Source organism: Ochlerotatus camptorhynchus, unplaced genomic scaffold (genome assembly GCF_037179485.1).
Source record: "Ochlerotatus camptorhynchus isolate MF236.1 unplaced genomic scaffold, CSIRO-AGI_Acam_v1.1 ptg000298l, whole genome shotgun sequence".
NCBI lineage: Eukaryota > Metazoa > Arthropoda > Insecta > Diptera > Culicidae > Ochlerotatus > Ochlerotatus camptorhynchus.
In genome coordinates this window covers 656,613-678,630 of record NW_027040786.1, presented here as the reverse complement: position 1 = coordinate 678,630, position 22,018 = coordinate 656,613, and positions in this window count along the sequence as shown.

The following is a 22,018-nucleotide window of genomic DNA, read 5'->3' as shown; positions in this document are numbered from 1 at the left end:
GCCTGAAAATAATAGGTTGGGACATTTTTTTTTGTGAAAAATTTTCTGAAACCTGAATACCGTCCAAATCTCGATTAGAGCCGTATTAACGGAGATAAATCGATTTAAAGATTTTCATACCCGCCAGCTTGAAAATAATGAGTTGGGCCATTTTTTCTGGGAAAAAAATTCTGACACCTTAATACCGTCCAAATCTCGATTAGAGCCGTATTAACGGAGATAAATCGATTTAAAGATTTTCATACCCACCAGCCTGAAAATAATGGGTTGGGACATATTTTTTTGGGAAAAAATTTCTGACACCTAAATACCGTCAAAATCTCGATTAGAGCCGTATTAACGGAGATAAATCGATTTAAAGATTTTCATACCCACCGGCCTGAAAATAATGGGTTGGGACATTTTTTTTGGGAAAAAAATTCTGACACCTAAATACTGTCCAAATCTAGATTAGAGCCGTATTAACGGAGATAAATCGATTTAAAGATTTTCATACCCACCAGCCTGAAAATAATGGGTTGGGACATTTTTTTTTGGGAAAAAAATTCTGACACCTAAATACTGTCCAAATCTAGATTAGAGCCGTATTAACGGAGATAAATCGATTTAAAGATTTTCATACCCACCAGCCTGAAAATAATAGGTTGGGACATTTTTTTTTGTGAAAAATTTTCTGAAACCTGAATACCGTCCAAATCTCGATTAGAGCCGTATTAACGGAGATAAATCGATTTAAAGATTTTCATTCCCACCAGCCTGAAAATAATGGGTTGGGACATTTTTTTTTGGGAAAAAATTTCTGACACCTAAATACCGTCCAAATCTCGATTAGAGCCGTAATAAGGGAGATAAATCGATTTAAAGATTTTCATACCCACCAGCCTGAAAATAATAGGTTGGGACATTTTTTTTTGTGAAAAATTTTCTGAAACCTGAATACCGTCCAAATCTCGATTAGAGCCGTATTAACGGAGATAAATCGACTTAAAGATTTTCATACCCACCAGCCTGAAAATAATAGGTTGGGACATTTTTTTTTTTGGGAAAAAATTTCTGACACCTGAATACCGTCCAAATCTCGATTAGAGCCGTATTAACGGAGATAAATCGATTTAAAGATTTTCATTCCCACCAGCCTGAAAATAATGGGTTGGGACATTTTTTTTTGGGGAAAAAAATTCTGACACCTAAATACCGTCCAAATCTCGATTAGAGCCGTATTAACGGAGATAAATCGATTTAAAGATTTTCATACCCACCAGCCTGAAAATAATGGGTTGGGAAATATTTTTTTGCGAAAAAATTTCTGACACCTAAATACTGTCCAAATCTCGATTAGAGCCGTATTAACGGAGATAAATCGATTTAAAGATTTTCATACCCACCAGCCTGAAAATAATGTGTTGGGACATATTTTTTTGGGAAAAATTTCTGACACCTAAATACCGTCAAAATCTCGATTAGAGCCGTATTAACGGAGATAAATCGATTTAAAGATTTTCATACCCACCGGCCTGAAAATAATGGGTTGGGACATTTTTTTTTGGGAAAAAATTTCTGACACCTAAATACCGTCCAAATCTCGATTAGAGCCGTATTAACGGAGATAAATCGATTTAAAGATTTTCATACCCACCGGCCTGAAAATAATGGGTTGGGAAATATTTTTTTGCGAAAAAATTTCTGACACCTAAATATCGTCCAAATCTCGATTAGAGCCGTATTAACGGAGATAAATCGATTTAAAGATTTTCATACCCACCAGCCTGAAAATAATGGGTTGGGACATTTTTTTTTGGGAAAAAAATTCTGACACCTAAATACTGTCCAAATCTAGATTAGAGCCGTATTAACGGAGATAAATCGATTTAAAGATTTTCATACCCACCAGCCTGAAAATAATAGGTTGGGACATTTTTTTTTGTGAAAAATTTTCTGAAACCTGAATACCGTCCAAATCTCGATTAGAGCCGTATTAACGGAGATAAATCGATTTAAAGATTTTCATACCCACCAGCCTGAAAATAATAGGTTGGGACATTTTTTTTTGTGAAAAATTTTCTGAAACCTGAATACCGTCCAAATCTCGATTAGAGCCGTATTAACGGAGATAAATCGATTTAAAGATTTTCATTCCCACCAGCCTGAAAATAATAGGTTGGGACATTTTTTTTTGGGAAAAAATTTCTGACACCTAAATACCGTCCAAATCTCGATTAGAGCCGTATTAACGGAGATAAATCGATTTAAAGATTTTCATACCCACCAGCCTGAAAATAATGGGTTGGGACATTTTTTTTTGTGAAAAATTTTCTGAAACCTGAATACCGTCCAAATCTCGATTAGAGCCGTATTAACGGAGATAAATCGACTTAAAGATTTTCATTCCCGCCAGCCTGAAAATAATGGGTTGGGACATTTTTTTTTGGGGAAAAAAATTCTGACACCTAAATACCGTCCAAATCTCGATTAGAGCCGTATTAACGGAGATAAATCGATTTAAAGATTTTCATACCCACCGGCCTGAAAATAATGGGTTGGGAAATATTTTTTTGCGAAAAAATTTCTGACACCTAAATATCGTCCAAATTTCGATTAGAGCCGTATTAACGGAGATAAATCGATTTAAAGATTTTCATACCCACCAGCTTGAAAATAATGGGTTGGGACTTTTTTTTTGGGAAAAAATTTCTGACACCTATATACCGTCCAAATCTCGATTAGAGCCGTATTAACGGAGATAAATCGATTTAAAGATTTTCATACCCACCGGCCTGAAAATAATGGGTTGGGACATTTTTTTTTGGGAAAAAATTTCTGACACCTAAATACCGTCCAAATCTCGATTAGAGCCGTATTAACGGAGATAAATCGATTTAAAGATTTTCATACCCACCGGCCTGAAAATAATGGGTTGGGAAATATTTTTTTGCGAAAAAATTTCTGACACCTAAATATCGTCCAAATCTCGATTAGAGCCGTATTAACGGAGATAAATCGATTTAAAGATTTTCATACCCACCAGCTTGAAAATAATGGGTTGGGACTTTTTTTTTGGGAAAAAATTTCTGACACCTATATACCGTCCAAATCTCGATTAGAGCCGTATTAACGGAGATAAATCGATTTAAAGATTTTCATACCCACCGGCCTGAAAATAATGGGTTGGGAAAAATTTTTTGGCGAAAAAATTTCTGACACCTAAATACTGTCCAAATCTCGATTAGAGCCGTATTAACGGAGATAAATCGATTTAAAGATTTTCATACCCACCGGCCTGAAAACAATGGGTTTGGACATTTTTTTTGGGAAGAAATTTCTGACACCTAAATACCGTCCAAATCTCGATTAGAGCCGTATTAACGGAGATAAATTTATTTAAAGATTTTCATACCCACCGCCCTGAAAATAATGGGTTGGGAAATATTTTTTTGGGAAAAAAATTCTGACACCTAAATACCGTCTAAATCTCGATTAGAGCCGTATTAACGGAGATAAATCGATTTAAAGATTTTCATACCCACCGGCCTGAAAATAATGGGTTGGGAAATATATTTTTTCGAAAAAAATTCTGACACCTAAATACCGTCCAAATCTCGATTAGAGCCGTATTAACGGAGATAAATCGATTTAAAGATTTTCATACCCACTAGCCTGAAAATAATGGGTTGGGAAATATTTTTTTGCGAAAAAATTTCTGACACCCAAATACCGTCCAAATCTCGACTAGAGCCGTATTAACGGAGATAAATCGATTTAAAGATTTTCATACCCACCAGCCTGAAAATAATGGGTTGGGAAATATTTTTTTGCGAAAAAATTTCTGACACCTAAATATCGTCCAAATCTCGATTAGAGCCGTATTAACGGAGATAAATCGATTTAAAGATTTTCATACCCACCAGCCTGAGAATAATGGGTTGGGACATTTTTTTTTGGGAAAAAAATTCTGACACCTAAATACTGTCCAAATCTAGATTAGAGCCGTATTAACGGAGATAAATCGATTTAAAGATTTTCATACCCACCGGCCTGAAAATAATGGGTTGGGACATTTTTTTTTGGGAAAAAATTTCTGACACCTAAATACCGTCCAAATCTCGACTAGAGCCGTATTAACGGAGATAAATCGATTTAAAGATTTTCATACCCACCAGCCTGAAAATAATAGGTTGGGACATTTTTTTTTGTGAAAAATTTTCTGAAACCTGAATACCGTCCAAATCTCGATTAGAGCCGTATTAACGGAGATAAATCGATTTAAAGATTTTCATACCCACCAGCCTGAAAATAATAGGTTGGGACATTTTTTTTTGTGAAAAATTTTCTGAAACCTGAATACCGTCCAAATCTCGATTAGAGCCGTATTAACGGAGATAAATCGATTTAAAGATTTTCATTCCCACCAGCCTGAAAATAATGGGTTGGGACATTTTTTTTTTGGGAAAAAATTTCTGACACCTAAATACCGTCCAAATCTCGATTAGAGCCGTATTAACGGAGATAAATCGATTTAAAGATTTTCATACCCACCAGCCTGAAAATAATAGGTTGGGACATTTTTTTTTGTGAAAAATTTTCTGAAACCTGAATACCGTCCAAATCTCGATTAGAGCCGTATTAACGGAGATAAATCGACTTAAAGATTTTCATTCCCGCCAGCCTGAAAATAATGGGTTGGGACATTTTTTTTTGGGGAAAAAAATTCTGACACCTAAATACCGTCCAAATCTCGATTAGAGCCGTATTAACGGAGATAAATCGATTTAAAGATTTTCATACCCACCGGCCTGAAAATAATGGGTTGGGAAATATTTTTTTGCGAAAAAATTTCTGACACCTAAATATCGTCCAAATTTCGATTAGAGCCGTATTAACGGAGATAAATCGATTTAAAGATTTTCATACCCACCAGCTTGAAAATAATGGGTTGGGACTTTTTTTTTTGGGAAAAAATTTCTGACACCTATATACCGTCCAAATCTCGATTAGAGCCGTATTAACGGAGATAAATCGATTTAAAGATTTTCATACCCACCGGCCTGAAAATAATGGGTTGGGACATTTTTTTTTGGGAAAAAATTTCTGACACCTAAATACCGTCCAAATCTAGATTAGAGCCGTATTAACGGAGATAAATCGATTTAAAGATTTTCATACCCACCGGCCTGAAAATAATGGGTTGGGACATTTTTTTTTGGGAAAAAATTTCTGACACCTAAATACCGTCCAAATCTCGATTAGAGCCGTATTAACGGAGATAAATCGATTTAAAGATTTTCATACCCACCGGCCTGAAAATAATGGGTTGGGAAATATTTTTTTGCGAAAAAATTTCTGACACCTAAATATCGTCCAAATCTCGATTAGAGCCGTATTAACGGAGATAAATCGATTTAAAGATTTTCATACCCACCAGCCTGAAAATAATGGGTTGGGACATTTTTTTTTGGGAAAAAAATTCTGACACCTAAATACTGTCCAAATCTAGATTAGAGCCGTATTAACGGAGATAAATCGATTTAAAGATTTTCATACCCACCAGCCTGAAAATAATAGGTTGGGACATTTTTTTTTGTGAAAAATTTTCTGAAACCTGAATACCGTCCAAATCTCGATTAGAGCCGTATTAACGGAGATAAATCGATTTAAAGATTTTCATACCCACCAGCCTGAAAATAATAGGTTGGGACATTTTTTTTTGTGAAAAATTTTCTGAAACCTGAATACCGTCCAAATCTCGATTAGAGCCGTATTAACGGAGATAAATCGATTTAAAGATTTTCATTCCCACCAGCCTGAAAATAATAGGTTGGGACATTTTTTTTGGGAAAAAATTTCTGACACCTATATACCGTCCAAATCTCGATTAGAGCCGTATTAACGGAGATAAATCGATTTAAAGATTTTCATACCCACCAGCCTGAAAATAATGGGTTGGGACATTTTTTTTTGGGGAAAAAAATTCTGACACCTAAATACCGTCCAAATCTCGATTAGAGCCGTATTAACGGAGATAAATCGATTTAAAGATTTTCATACCCACCGGCCTGAAAATAATGGGTTGGGAAATATTTTTTTGCGAAAAAATTTCTGACACCTAAATATCGTCCAAATCTCGATTAGAGCCGTATTAACGGAGATAAATCGATTTAAAGATTTTCATACCCACCAGCTTGAAAATAATGGGTTGGGACTTTTTTTTTGGGAAAAAATTTCTGACACCTATATACCGTCCAAATCTCGATTAGAGCCGTATTAACGGAGATAAATCGATTTAAAGATTTTCATACCCACCGGCCTGAAAATAATGGGTTGGGACATTTTTTTTTGGGAAAAAATTTCTGACACCTAAATACCGTCCAAATCTCGATTAGAGCCGTATTAACGGAGATAAATCGATTTAAAGATTTTCATACCCACCGGCCTGAAAATAATGGGTTGGGAAATATTTTTTTGCGAAAAAATTTCTGACACCTAAATATCGTCCAAATCTCGATTAGAGCCGTATTAACGGAGATAAATCGATTTAAAGATTTTCATACCCACCAGCCTGAAAATAATGGGTTGGGACATTTTTTTTTGGGAAAAAAATTCTGACACCTAAATACTGTCCAAATCTAGATTAGAGCCGTATTAACGGAGATAAATCGATTTAAAGATTTTCATACCCACCAGCTTGAAAATAATGGGTCGGGACTTTTTTTTTGGGAAAAAATTTCTGACACCTATTTACCGTCCAAATCTCGATTAGAGCCGTATTAACGGAGATAAATCGATTTAAAGATTTTCATACCCACCGGCCTGAAAATAATGGGTTGGGAAATATTTTTTTGCGAAAAAATTTCTGACACCTAAATATCGTCCAAATCTCGATTAGAGCCGTATTAACGGAGATAAATCGATTTAAAGATTTTCATACCCACCAGCCTGAAAATAATGGGTTGGGACATTTTTTTTTGGGAAAAAAATTCTGACACCTAAATACTGTCCAAATCTCGATTAGAGCCGTATTAACGGAGATAAATCGATTTAAAGATTTTCATACCCACCGGCCTGAAAATAATGGGTTGGGAAATATTTTTTTGCGAAAAAATTTCTGACACCTAAATATCGTCCAAATCTCGATTAGAGCCGTATTAACGGAGATAAATCGATTTAAAGATTTTCATACCCACCAGCCTGAAAATAATGGGTTGGGACATTTTTTTTTGGGGAAAAAAATTCTGACACCTAAATACCGTCCAAATCTCGATTAGAGCCGTATTAACGGAGATAAATCGATTTAAAGATTTTCATACCCACCGGCCTGAAAATAATGGGTTGGGAAATATTTTTTTGCGAAAAAATTTCTGACACCTAAATATCGTCCAAATCTCGATTAGAGCCGTATTAACGGAGATAAATCGATTTAAAGATTTTCATACCCACCAGCTTGAAAATAATGGGTTGGGACTTTTTTTTTGGGAAAAAATTTCTGACACCTATATACCGTCCAAATCTCGATTAGAGCCGTATTAACGGAGATAAATCGATTTAAAGATTTTCATACCCACCGGCCTGAAAATAATGGGTTGGGACATTTTTTTTTGGGAAAAAATTTCTGACACCTAAATACCGTCCAAATCTCGATTAGAGCCGTATTAACGGAGATAAATCGATTTAAAGATTTTCATACCCACCGGCCTGAAAATAATGGGTTGGGAAATATTTTTTTGCGAAAAAATTTCTGACACCTAAATATCGTCCAAATCTCGATTAGAGCCGTATTAACGGAGATAAATCGATTTAAAGATTTTCATACCCACCAGCCTGAAAATAATAGGTTGGGACATTTTTTTTTTTTTTAAATTTTCTGAAACCTGAATACCGTCCAAATCTCGATTAGAGCCGTATTAACGGAGATAAATCGATTTAAAGATTTTCATACCCGCCAGCTTGAAAATAATGAGTTGGGCCATTTTTTCTGAGAAAAAATTTCTGACACCTAAATACCGTCCAAATCTCGATTAGAGCCGTAGTAACGGAGATAAATCGATTTAAAGATTTTCATACCCACCAGCCTGAAAATAATAGGTTGGGACATTTTTTTTTGTGAAAAATTTTCTGAAACCTGAATACCGTCCAAATCTCGATTAGAGCCGTATTAACGGAGATAAATCGACTTAAAGATTTTCATACCCACCAGCCTGAAAATAATAGGTTGGGACATTTTTTTTTTGGGAAAAAATTTCTGACACCTGAATACCGTCCAAATCTCGATTAGAGCCGTATTAACGGAGATAAATCGATTTAAAGATTTTCATACCCGCCAGCTTGAAAATAATGAGTTGGGCCATTTTTTCTGAGAAAAAATTTCTGACACCTATATACCGTCCAAATCTCGATTAGAGCCGTATTAACGGAGATAAATCGATTTAAAGATTTTCATACCCACCGGCCTGAAAATAATGGGTTGGGACATTTTTTTTTGGGAAAAAATTTCTGACACCTAAATACCGTCCAAATCTCGATTAGAGCCGTATTAACGGAGATAAATCGATTTAAAGATTTTCATACCCACCGGCCTGAAAATAATGGGTTGGGAAATATTTTTTTGCGAAAAAATTTCTGACACCTAAATATCGTCCAAATCTCGATTAGAGCCGTATTAACGGAGATAAATCGATTTAAAGATTTTCATACCCACCTGCCTGAAAATAATGGGTTGGGACATTTTTTTTGGGAAAAAATTTCTGACACCTAAATACCGTCCAAATCTCGATTAGAGCCGTATTAACGGAGATAAATCGATTTAAAGATTTTCATACCCACCGGCCTGAAAATAATGGGTTGGGACATTTTTTTTTGGGAAAAAATTTCTGACACCTAAATACCGTCCAAATCTCGATTAGAGCCGTATTAACGGAGATAAATCGATTTAAAGATTTTCATACCCACCAGCCTGAAAATAATGGGTTGGGAAATATTTTTTTGCGAAAAAATTTCTGACACCTAAATATCGTCCAAATCTTGATTAGAGCCGTATTAACGGAGATAAATCGATTTAAAGATTTTCATACCCACCAGCCTGAAAATAATGGGTTGGGACATTTTTTTTTGGGAAAAAAATTTCTGACACCTAAATACCGTCCAAATCTCGATTAGAGCCGTATTAACGGAGATAAATCGATTTAAAGATTTTCATACCCACCGGCCTGAAAATAATGGGTTGGGAAATATTTTTTTGCGAAAAAATTTCTGACACCTAAATATCGTCCAAATCTCGATTAGAGCCGTATTAACGGAGATAAATCGATTTAAAGATTTTCATACCCACCAGCCTGAAAATAATGGGTTGGGACATTTTTTTTTGGGAAAAAAATTCTGACACCTAAATACTGTCCAAATCTAGATTAGAGCCGTATTAACGGAGATAAATCGATTTAAAGATTTTCATACCCACCAGCTTGAAAATAATGGGTCGGGACTTTTTTTTTGGGAAAAAATTTCTGACACCTATTTACCGTCCAAATCTCGATTAGAGCCGTATTAACGGAGATAAATCGATTTAAAGATTTTCATACCCACCGGCCTGAAAATAATGGGTTGGGAAATATTTTTTGCGAAAAAATTTCTGACACCTAAATATCGTCCAAATCTCGATTAGAGCCGTATTAACGGAGATAAATCGATTTAAAGATTTTCATACCCACCAGCCTGAAAATAATGGGTTGGGACATTTTTTTTTGGGAAAAAAATTCTGACACCTAAATACTGTCCAAATCTAGATTAGAGCCGTATTAACGGAGATAAATCGATTTAAAGATTTTCATACCCACCAGCTTGAAAATAATGGGTCGGGACATTTTTTTTTTGGGAAAAAATTTCTGACACCTGAATACCGTCCAAATCTCGATTAGAGCCGTATTAACGGAGATAAATCGATTTAAAGATTTTCATACCCGCCAGCTTGAAAATAATGAGTTGGGCCATTTTTTCTGAGAAAAAATTTCTGACACCTATATACCGTCCAAATCTCGATTAGAGCCGTATTAACGGAGATAAATCGATTTAAAGATTTTCATACCCACCGGCCTGAAAATAATGGGTTGGGAAATATTTTTTTGCGAAAAAAATTCTGACACCTAAATACCGTCCAAATCTTGATTAGAGCCGTATTAACGGAGATAAATCGATTTAAAGATTTTCATACCCACCAGCCTGAAAATAATGGGTTGGGAATTATTTTTTTGCGAAAAAATTTCTGACACCTAAATACCGTCCAAATCTCGATTAGAGACGTATTAACGGAGATAAATCGATTTAAAGATTTTCATACCCACCGGCCTGAAAATAATGGGTTGGGAAATATTTTTTTGCGAAAAAAATTCTGACACCTAAATACCGTCCAAATCTTGATTAGAGCCGTATTAACGGAGATAAATCGATTTAAAGATTTTCATACCCACCGGCCTGAAAATAATGGGTTGGGAAATATTTTTTGCGAAAAAATTTCTGACACCTAAATATCGTCCAAATCTCGATTAGAGCCGTATTAACGGAGATAAATCGATTTAAAGATTTTCATACCCACCTGCCTGAAAATAATGGGTTGGGACATTTTTTTTGGGAAAAAATTTCTGACACCTAAATATCGTCCAAATCTTGATTAGAGCCGTATTAACGGAGATAAATCGATTTAAAGATTTTCATACCCACCAGCCTGAAAATAATGGGTTGGGACATTTTTTTTTGGGAAAAAAATTTCTGACACCTAAATACCGTCCAAATCTCGATTAGAGACGTATTAACGGAGATAAATCGATTTAAAGATTTTCATACCCACCGGCCTGAAAATAATGGGTTGGGAAATATTTTTTTGCGAAAAAAATTCTGACACCTAAATACCGTCCAAATCTTGATTAGAGCCGTATTAACGGAGATAAATCGATTTAAAGATTTTCATACCCACCAGCCTGAAAATAATGGGTTGGGAAATATTTTTTTGCGAAAAAATTTCTGACACCTAAATACCGTCCAAATCTCGATTAGAGCCGTATTAACGGAGATAAATCGATTTAAAGATTTTCATACCCACCAGCCTGAAAATAATGGGTTGGGAAATATTTTTTTGCGAAAAAAATTCTGACACCTAAATACCGTCCAAATCTCGATTAGAGCCGTATTAACGGAGATAAATCGATTTAAAGATTTTCATACCCACCAGCCTAAAAATAATAGGTTGGGACATTGTTTGTTGGGAAAAAATTTCTGACACCTAAATACCGTCCAAATCTCGATTAGAGCCGTATTAACGGAGATAAATCGATTTAAAGATTTTCATACCCACCAGCCTGAAAATAATGGGTTGGGACATTTTTTTTTTGGGAAAAAATTTCTGACACCTAAATACCGTCAAAATCTTGATTAGAGCCGTATTAACGGAGATAAATCGATTTAAAGATTTTCATACCCACCAGCCTGAAAATAATGGGTTGGGACATTTTTTTTTGGGAAAAAAATTCTGACACCTAAATACCGTCCAAATCTTGATTAGAGCCGTATTAACGGAGATAAATCGATTTAAAGATTTTCATACCTACCAGCCTGAAAATAATGGGTTGGGACAATTTTTGTTGGGAAAAAATTTCTGACACCTAAATACCGTCCAAATCTCGATTAGAGCCGTATTAACGGAGATAAATCGATTTAAAGATTTTCATACCCACCGGCCTGAAAATAATGGGTTGGGAAATATTTTTTTGCGAAAAAAATTCTGACACCTAAATACCGTCCAAATCTCGATTAGAGCCGTATTAACGGAGATAAATCGATTTAAAGATTTTCATACCCACCAGCCTGAAAATAATGGGTTGGGACATTTTTTTTTTGGGAAAAAATTTCTGACACCTAAATACCGTCCAAATCTTGATTAGAGCCGTATTAACGGAGATAAATCGATTTAAAGATTTTCATACCCACCAGCCTGAAAATAATGGGTTGGGACAATTTTTGTTGGGAAAAAATTTCTGACACCTAAATACCGTCCAAATCTCGATTAGAGCCGTATTAACGGAGATAAATCGATTTAAAGATTTTCATACCCACCGGCCTGAAAATAATGGGTTGGGAAATATTTTTTTGCGAAAAAAATTCTGACACCTAAATACCGTCCAAATCTCGATTAGAGCCGTATTAACGGAGATAAATCGATTTAAAGATTTTCATACCCACCAGCCTAAAAATAATAGGTTGGGACATTGTTTGTTGGGAAAAAATTTCTGACACCTAAATACCGTCCAAATCTCGATTAGAGCCGTATTAACGGAGATAAATCGATTTAAAGATTTTCATACCCACCAGCCTGAAAATAATGGGTTGGGACATTTTTTTTTGTGAAAAAATTTTCTGACACCTAAATACCGTCCAAATCTCGATAAGAGCCGTATTAACGGAGATAAATCGATTTAAAGATTTTCATACCCACCAGCCTGAAAATAATGGGTTGGGACATTTTTTTTTGGGAAAAAATTTCTGACACCTAAATACCGTCCAAATCTTGATTAGAGCCGTATTAACGGAGATAAATCGATTTAAAGATTTTCATACCCACCAGCCTGAAAATAATGGGTTGGGACATTTTTTTTTGGGAAAAAAATTTCTGACACCTAAATACCGTCCAAATCTCGATTAGAGACGTATTAACGGAGATAAATCGATTTAAAGATTTTCATACCCACCGGCCTGAAAATAATGGGTTGGGAAATATTTTTTTGCGAAAAAAATTCTGACACCTAAATACCGTCCAAATCTTGATTAGAGCCGTATTAACGGAGATAAATCGATTTAAAGATTTTCATACCCACCGGCCTGAAAATAATGGGTTGGGAAATATTTTTTTGCGAAAAAATTTCTGACACCTAAATATCGTCCAAATCTTGATTAGAGCCGTATTAACGGAGATAAATCGATTTAAAGATTTTCATACCCACCAGCCTGAAAATAATGGGTTGGGAATTATTTTTTTGCGAAAAAATTTCTGACACCTAAATACCGTCCAAATCTCGATTAGAGCCGTATTAACGGAGATAAATCGATTTAAATATTTTCATACCTACCAGCCTGAAAATAATGGGTTGGGACAATTTTTGTTGGGAAAAAATTTCTGACACCTAAATACCGTCCAAATCTCGATTAGAGCCGTATTAACGGAGATAAATCGATTTAAAGATTTTCATACCCACCAGCCTGAAAATAATGGGTTGGGAATTATTTTTTTGCGAAAAAATTTCTGACACCTAAATATCGTCCAAATCTTGATTAGAGCCGTATTAACGGAGATAAATCGATTTAAAGATTTTCATACCCACCAGCCTGAAAATAATGGGTTGGGACATTTTTTTTTGCGAAAAAATTTCTGACACCTAAATACCGTCCAAATCTTGATTAGAGCCGTATTAACGGAGATAAATCGATTTAAAGATTTTCATACCCACCAGCCTGAAAATAATGGGTTGGGACAATTTTTGTTGGGAAAAAATTTCTGACACCTAAATACCGTCCAAATCTCGATTAGAGCCGTATTAACGGAGATAAATCGATTTAAAGATTTTCATACCCACCGGCCTGAAAATAATGGGTTGGGAAATATTTTTTTGCGAAAAAAATTCTGACACCTAAATACCGTCCAAATCTCGATTAGAGCCGTATTAACGGAGATAAATCGATTTAAAGATTTTCATACCCACCAGCCTAAAAATAATAGGTTGGGACATTGTTTGTTGGGAAAAAATTTCTGACACCTAAATACCGTCCAAATCTCGATTAGAGCCGTATTAACGGAGATAAATCGATTTAAAGATTTTCATACCCACCGGCCTGAAAATAATGGGTTGGGAAATATTTTTTTGCGAAAAAATTTCTGACACCTAAATATCGTCCAAATCTTGATTAGAGCCGTATTAACGGAGATAAATCGATTTAAAGATTTTCATACCCACCAGCCTGAAAATAATGGGTTGGGAATTATTTTTTTGCGAAAAAATTTCTGACACCTAAATACCGTCCAAATCTCGATTAGAGCCGTATTAACGGAGATAAATCGATTTAAATATTTTCATACCTACCAGCCTGAAAATAATGGGTTGGGACAATTTTTGTTGGGAAAAAATTTCTGACACCTAAATACCGTCCAAATCTCGATTAGAGCCGTATTAACGGAGATAAATCGATTTAAAGATTTTCATACCCACCAGCCTGAAAATAATGGGTTGGGAATTATTTTTTTGCGAAAAAATTTCTGACACCTAAATATCGTCCAAATCTTGATTAGAGCCGTATTAACGGAGATAAATCGATTTAAAGATTTTCATACCCACCAGCCTGAAAATAATGGGTTGGGACATTTTTTTTTGCGAAAAAATTTCTGACACCTAAATACCGTCCAAATCTTGATTAGAGCCGTATTAACGGAGATAAATCGATTTAAAGATTTTCATACCCACCAGCCTGAAAATAATGGGTTGGGACAATTTTTGTTGGGAAAAAATTTCTGACACCTAAATACCGTCCAAATCTCGATTAGAGCCGTATTAACGGAGATAAATCGATTTAAAGATTTTCATACCCACCAGCCTGAAAATAATGGGTTGGGACATTTTTTTTTGGGAAAAAATTTCTGACACCTAAATACCGTCAAAATCTTGATTAGAGCCGTATTAACGGAGATAAATCGATTTAAAGATTTTCATACCCACCGGCCTGAAAATAATGGGTTGGGAAATATTTTTTTGCGAAAAAATTTCTGACACCTAAATACCGTCCAAATCTCGATTAGAGCCGTATTAACGGAGATAAATCGATTTAAAGATTTTCATACCCACCGGCCTGAAAATAATGGGTTGGGAAATATTTTTCTGCGAAAAAATTTCTGACACCTAAATATCGTCCAAATCTCGATTAGAGCCGTATTAACGGAGATAAATCGATTTAAAGATTTTCATACCCACCTGCCTGAAAATAATGGGTTGGGACATTTTTTTTTTTGGGAAAAAATTTCTGACACCTAAATACCGTCCAAATCTTGATTAGAGCCGTATTAACGGAGATAAATCGATTTAAAGATTTTCATACCCACCTGTCGGAAAATAATGGGTTGGGACATTTTTTTTTTGGGAAAAAATTTCTGACACCTAAATACCGTCCAAATCTCGATTAGAGCCGTATTAACGGAGATAAATCGATTTAAAGATGTTCATACCCACCAGCCTGAAAATAATGGGTTGGGACATTTTTTGTAGGAAAAAAATTTCTGACACCTAAATACCGTCCAAATCTCGATTAGAGCCGTATTAACGGAGATAAATCGATTTAAAGATTTTCATACCCACCGGCCTGAAAATAATGGGTTGGGAAATATATTTTTGCCAAAAAATTTCTGACACCTTAAAACCGTCCAAATCTCGATTAGAGCCTATTAACGGAGATAAATCGATTTAAAGATTTTCATACCTACCAGCCTGAAAATAATGGGTTGGGACAATTTTTGTTGGGAAAAAATTTCTGACACCTAAATACCGTCCAAATCTCGATTAGAGCCGTATTAACGGAGATAAATCGATTTAAAGATTTTCATACCCACCGGCCTGAAAATAATGGGTTGGGACATTTTATTTTTGCCAAAAAATTTCTGACACCTAAAAACCGTCCAAATCTCGATTAGAGCCGTATTAACGGAGATAAATCGATTTAAAGATTTTCATACCCACCAGCCTGATTCGCCATTCTTGCATCGAGCTGGAACCGCAAGCAATCAAATCAATTGCCTCTTCGCTCGAATCCTTAGGTGTGAGTGGTTCCGATAGATACGCGCCCATTTGCAGGCAGCAGCACTTTGCAGGAGAAAATTTGCACGTTCGATTTGAACCTACTTCCACTGGATATCACCGTTACCTCCTGGACTTATTTTGTAACTTCCGGCTTCCGGATTGTTATGCACATGTAACTAAACCCAAACAGACACGATTCACAGCACTAATAAACACACGCGAAATTATTGAAAAAGTTTTCAGGTGTCCAAAATGCACCAGCTAAAGGACTTATTGCACTAAATTTTCAATAAACATCTCGGAAAATAAAGCAGCAGCAAATTCAAATCACGTCAGTTTCAATGCACGGCCTACCTCGATTCAGTTTCCAGAATTAACTCACCAGGCGGCGCTATGTTAGTGTGATCTTAATTTGACATTGATTGTACTAACATATGGGCTAGATAGAAGGTTTTCGTCTTCGGAATAGTTGACCAGATGGATAAGGCTTATCGAAGGGAAAAAAGTTTAGTTCAGAATTCACTCACCAGGCAGTGCTAGTGTGACATTCATCTTTCATTGTTTGCCATAAATTAACAAACAGACTAAATTTGTTCAAATGGACAAGACCTATCCTTAGGTAAAGATTTTGGTTCAAAATTCACTAAGTGGGATTTTCATTTTTTATAGTTTGCACTAACTTAGCATCTTAACTAGATAAAAGGTTCCCGTCTTGGGCAAAATTCTTTAGATTGACTAAACTTATCTTTAGTTTAGCTTAAAATTCACTCACTAGGCAGCATTAGTGTGACAATCATTTTAAATTGTTTGCACTAACTTAACATATGACTAGATATAAGGCTTCTGTCTTGAGAAAATTATTCACATAGACAAGACCTATCCTAGACTATTGCTGATTGATTGATGAACTGTATCTTATTTTTGAGAAAACATTTTAAAATAAACGAAACCTTAAATTAAATTGTTAAATTTTCTAAATATGGATGACAGGAAGCTTCTAAACACAGTTAGCACTAATGAATTTATTTGTTCTGACCAAGATTGCTGAATAGAGCGATATTCTAATAATTTAAAATGTAAATAAAAGCAAAAAAAAAATATACAGTTAATATACATCAATCTCTGTCAAGTGAATTCTTAACTATGATGATTACAATATAATTATTTTAGTTCATCTTTAAAACCTTGCCGAAAACAGATAGAAGGTTTCAGGCAGGTCAACTCACACCAAAAAGCTCTAAACAACGTGAAGCAACAGTGTGAACTGTTGAGTAAGTTCTGAGCTAAACTATTTACCATAGAATAGGTTTTGTCTATCTGAACCACTTTGCCCTAGACGGGAGTCTTTTATTTAATCAACCCAAATTGAATGTTATACGAGCGCCTGCTGGTCAGTGTATTCTGTGCTGAACTTTTTACCACAAAATAGTTGTTGGTCGGTTAATGCTGGGTAATGCGTAATACAGATCCCATTGAGATCACTAGCCTCTTCCCAGCAACTCCTATCCCTACCTCTCCGTAGTACCGGCCGGGAACTGTGAGCAACCTTAGGGAAGATCGCGTAACCAACCCCGGTGGGAACTTTGGTCATAGGCTGACAGGGAAGAGGGGGGGGGGGGGTTTGCTTCGGCAAGCCTGAGCATCTGTTCTCCAGGAGGAGCGGCTCACAACAGCGTCTGTTCCCATGTTAGGGGCGGCTGATCTACGTCCGATTGTCAGTGAAGGACTCTAAGCACAACTGTGCACCCTGGTCCTCCGGAAAGTTAGGGGGTTGGTGTCAGGCCCTGCGAGCCAGCCGTAAAAAAAGCATTGCAACGGAAAATCAGCAACAGAGGAATACGAACCGAGACCAACGGCAACGACCCCAGCGACGAAATAGGACTTGCGATTGGAAACTCGGCACGTGGAACTGTCGATCTCTCAATTTCATCGGGAGCACCCGAATACTCGCCAATCTACTGAATGACCGCGGATTCGGCATCGTAGCGCTGCAGGAGGTGTGTTAGACAGAATCCATGGTGCGAACGTTCAGAGGTAATCATACCATCTACCAGAGTTGCGGCAACACACGCGAGCTGGGCACAGCTTTCATCGTGATGGGCGAAATTCAGAAGCACGTGATCGGTTGGTGGCCGATCGACGAAAGAATGTGCAGGTTGAGGATCAAGGGCCGATTCTTCAACTTTAGCATAATCAATGTGCACAGCCCTCACTCCGTAAGCACTGATGATGACAAGGACGCATTTTACGCGCAGCTCAACCGCGAGTACGATCGCTGCCCAAGCCACGACGTCAAGATCATCATAGGAGACCTAAACGCTCAGGTAGGCCAGGAGGAGGAATTCAGACCGACGATTGGAAAGTTCAGCGCCCATCAGCTGATGAACGGGAACGGCCTACGACTCATCGATTTCGCCGCCTCCAAGAACATGGCCATACGTAACACCTTCTTCCAACACCACCTCCCCTATCGTTACACCTGGAGATCACCACAGCAGACGGAATCGCAAATCGACCACGTTCTGATTGATGGACGGCACTTCTCCGACATTATCGACGTCAGGACCTATCGTGGCGCTAACATCGACTCTGACCACTACCTGGTGATGGTCAAACTGCGCCCAAAACTTTCCGCCATCAACAATGTACGGTACCGACGCCCGCCACGGTACAACCTAGAGCGACTGAAGCAACCGGATGTCGCCTTAGCATACGCACAGAATCTCGAGGCAGCGTTGCCAGAGGAGGGAGAGCTTGATGTGCCCCCTCTAGAGGACTGCTGGAGTACAGTAAAAGCAGTCATCACTGACGCAGCCGAGAGCACCATCGGGTACGTGAAAAGAAGTCGACGGAATGAATGGTTCGACGAGGAGTGCAGAGCGATTTTGGAGGAGAACAACGCAGCGCGGGCGGTAATGCTGCAGCATGGAACCCGACAGAACGTGGAACGGTATAAACAGAAGCGGAAACAGCAGACCCGCCACCTGGAAGAAGCGGAGTGCGAGGAAATGGAACTGCTGTGCCGTTCCCAAGAAACACGGAAGTTCTACCAGAAGCTCAACGCATCCCGCAACGGCTTCGTGCCGCGAGCCGAAATGTGCAAGGATAAGGACGGGAGTCTCTTGACGGATGGACGTGAGGTGATTGAAAGGTGGAAGCAGCACTTCGATGCGCACCTGAATGGCGAGGAGAACGTAGGCACGGGAGACCAGCGCAATGGAGGAAACGACTACATCAGTGCAGCATAGGACGGAACTGACCCAACTCCCACGCTGAAGGAAGTTAAGGATGCCATTCAGCAGCTCAAAAACAACAAAGCAGCTGGTAAGGATGGTATCGCAGCCGAACTCATCAAGATGGGCCAAGAAAAGTTGGCCACCTGCCTGCATCGGATGATAGTCAGGATCTGGGAAACAGAACAGCTACCGGAGGAGTGGAAGGAAAGGGTAATCTGCCCCATTCACAAGAAAGGCGACCATTTGGAATGTGAGAACTTCAGAGCGATCACCATTTTGAATGCCGCCTACAAAGTGCTATGCCAGATCATCTTCCGTCGTCTATCACCTAAAATGACCGAGTTCGTGGGAAGTTATCAAGCCGGCTTCATCGACGGCCGATCGACAACGGACCAGATCTTCACCGTACGGCAAATCCTCCAGAAATGCCGTGAATACCAGGTCCCAACGCATCATTTGTTCATCGACTTTAAGTATCGACCGCACAGAGCTATGGAAAATCATGGACGAGAACGGCTTTCCTGGGAAACGGATCAGACTGATCGAAGCAACGATGGACGGTGTGCAAAACTGCGTAAGGGTTTCGGGTGAACTATCCAGTTCATTCGAATCTCGCCGGGGACTGCGACAAGGTGACGGACTCTCATGCCTACTCTCAACATCGCTCTAGAAGGTGCTCAACAGCCGGGGTACGATTTTCACGAAATCCGGTCAATTTGTGTGCTTTACGGACGACATGGACATTATCACAAGAACATTTGAAACGGTGGCAGAACTATACACCCGCCTGAAACACGAAGCAGCAAAGGTCGGACTGGTGGTGAGTGCGTCAAAAACAAAGTACATGCTAGTAGGCGGAACCAAACATGACAGGATTCGTCTAGGAAGTAATGTCACGATAGACGGGGATACTTTCGAGGTAGTGGAGGAATTCGTTTACCTTGGATCCTTACTGACGGCTGACAACAATGTGAGTCGTGAAATACGAAGGCGCATCATCAGTGGAAGTCGTGCCTACTACGGGCTCCAGAAGAAACTACGGTCAAAAAAGATTCACCCCCGCACCAAATGTACCATGTACAGAACGCTAATAAGACCGGTGGTCCTCTATGGACACGAGACATGGACTATGCTCGAGGAGGACCTGCAAGCACTCGGAGTTTTCGAGCGACGTGTGCTAAGGACGATCTTCGGCGGTGTGCAGGAGAACGTTGAGTGGCGGCGAAGAATGAACCACGAGCTCGCTGCACTCTACGGCGAACCCAGCATCCAGAAAGTGGCCAAAGCTGGAAGGATGCGGTGGGCAGGGCATGTTGCAAGAATGCCGGACAACAACCCTGCAAAGTTGGTGTTCGCTACTGATCCGGTTGGCACAAGAAGGCGTGGAGCGCAGAGAGCACGATAGGCGGACCAGGTAGAGCGTGATCTAGCGAGCATTGGGCATGACCGAGGATGGAGAGCGGCAGCCACAAACCGAGTATTGTGGCGTACTATTGTTGATTATGTCTTATCTTAAATGTGATGTTGTACAGTTAAATGTATGTATGTATCTGGTTTACCGGTCCAAATTTAGCGTAATTGGTCCGATGGCGATCTACTGCGAACAAGTATCGATTGCGTAATTGTCGGGAAGGTGCATACAAATTTAATCTTGACAATAGATCAGCTGAGCCAATGCGTTGCGAAATGATATTGTTTAATAAGGAAATCTTTGCGTAATCCTGACGTTCTTTCAATGAAGGGCAAGCTCCGAAAAACAGGGAAGGTCTTCAAAAACGACAAGGATTTGAAGAAATAGTGGATGAAAGTGTTTAAGAAAGATGGCGCAAGTGTTGCACAGGATTTGATGGGTAGCGTTAAGTCAAAGGTGTGGGCATTTACCCTAGGAGAGGAGGTGAATAAACCAACTGTGCAAAAACATAGCTAATATGTGTTTATTTATTCCCTGAGAGTTTCAAAAATATTCGACTTAAAATGAATTTTTGGTGATCATTTTTTGCATCTGTTGCATTTTTTTCGAGTACAGTCTTTACTTGCTAATTAAACTCGATTACTTCCAAAGGTAATGTACTTGACTTCATCGTTTCGCTACACGTAAACGGATTTGAACTTAACTTTGCACGTTTCTTTAAAATGAACCAAGCTCCAAATTGGCACAGGTTTGGTACATTTAGGATCTTTCAAATACGAGCTGTACACTAAGAAAATAATGGCGGAAAATTTTTCCCCACCCTATATTAAAATGACAATGGTTGCGATGCGGCTTCAATCCTACGTCGACTTTCCCACAGTACGGCGTCAATATGAATTTATTACTTCTAAGTACTACTTCCTCTCCAGCTACTCGCAAATCCAATTAAGACATCAATAGAGAAATTGCTGACCATAAATGTAGGATTTATTGATTGTCTAGACTCACGCGGTTCTAGATATTTGTGCATGACTAAATCGGCGTGTTCTGAACTGAGGTACATATGTAAATTAATATCAGCGGCACCGGTGGTGTAGTGGTAAACGTGATTATCTCTCACCCCAGCAGGCCTGGGTTCAATCCCAGTTGGCGCCGCCGGGATGTTCTGAGGCATAACATCTTTGATCACACCTTCCTTCGGAAGGGAAGTAACGCCGTTGGTCCCAGGTTCATGAGTTGATGGGTCGATAGGTAGGGTTCAGGTGTGGGAGTTGCCTTCCTGGCGTCGGTGCTCAGCACGGAAAACAAGATCGATGAAGAACAAACCAAGGAAAAAAAACAAATCGGTCAGCCGTTAGCCTTTTGCGTTTTTCATGAAATTTTGCATAATTTTTCATTAAATCAACTTTGAGCTGAAATCTAGTCATTTTGACTACCTCATTTGTCTAAATGGCGTATTTAATATGTTTCAATCAATCATAGTACGACGTCTATGCAATCTCTGTGAATATGGACAATGTTACCAGGACGTAGATTACATTATTTGATTTTGTGCTGAACAT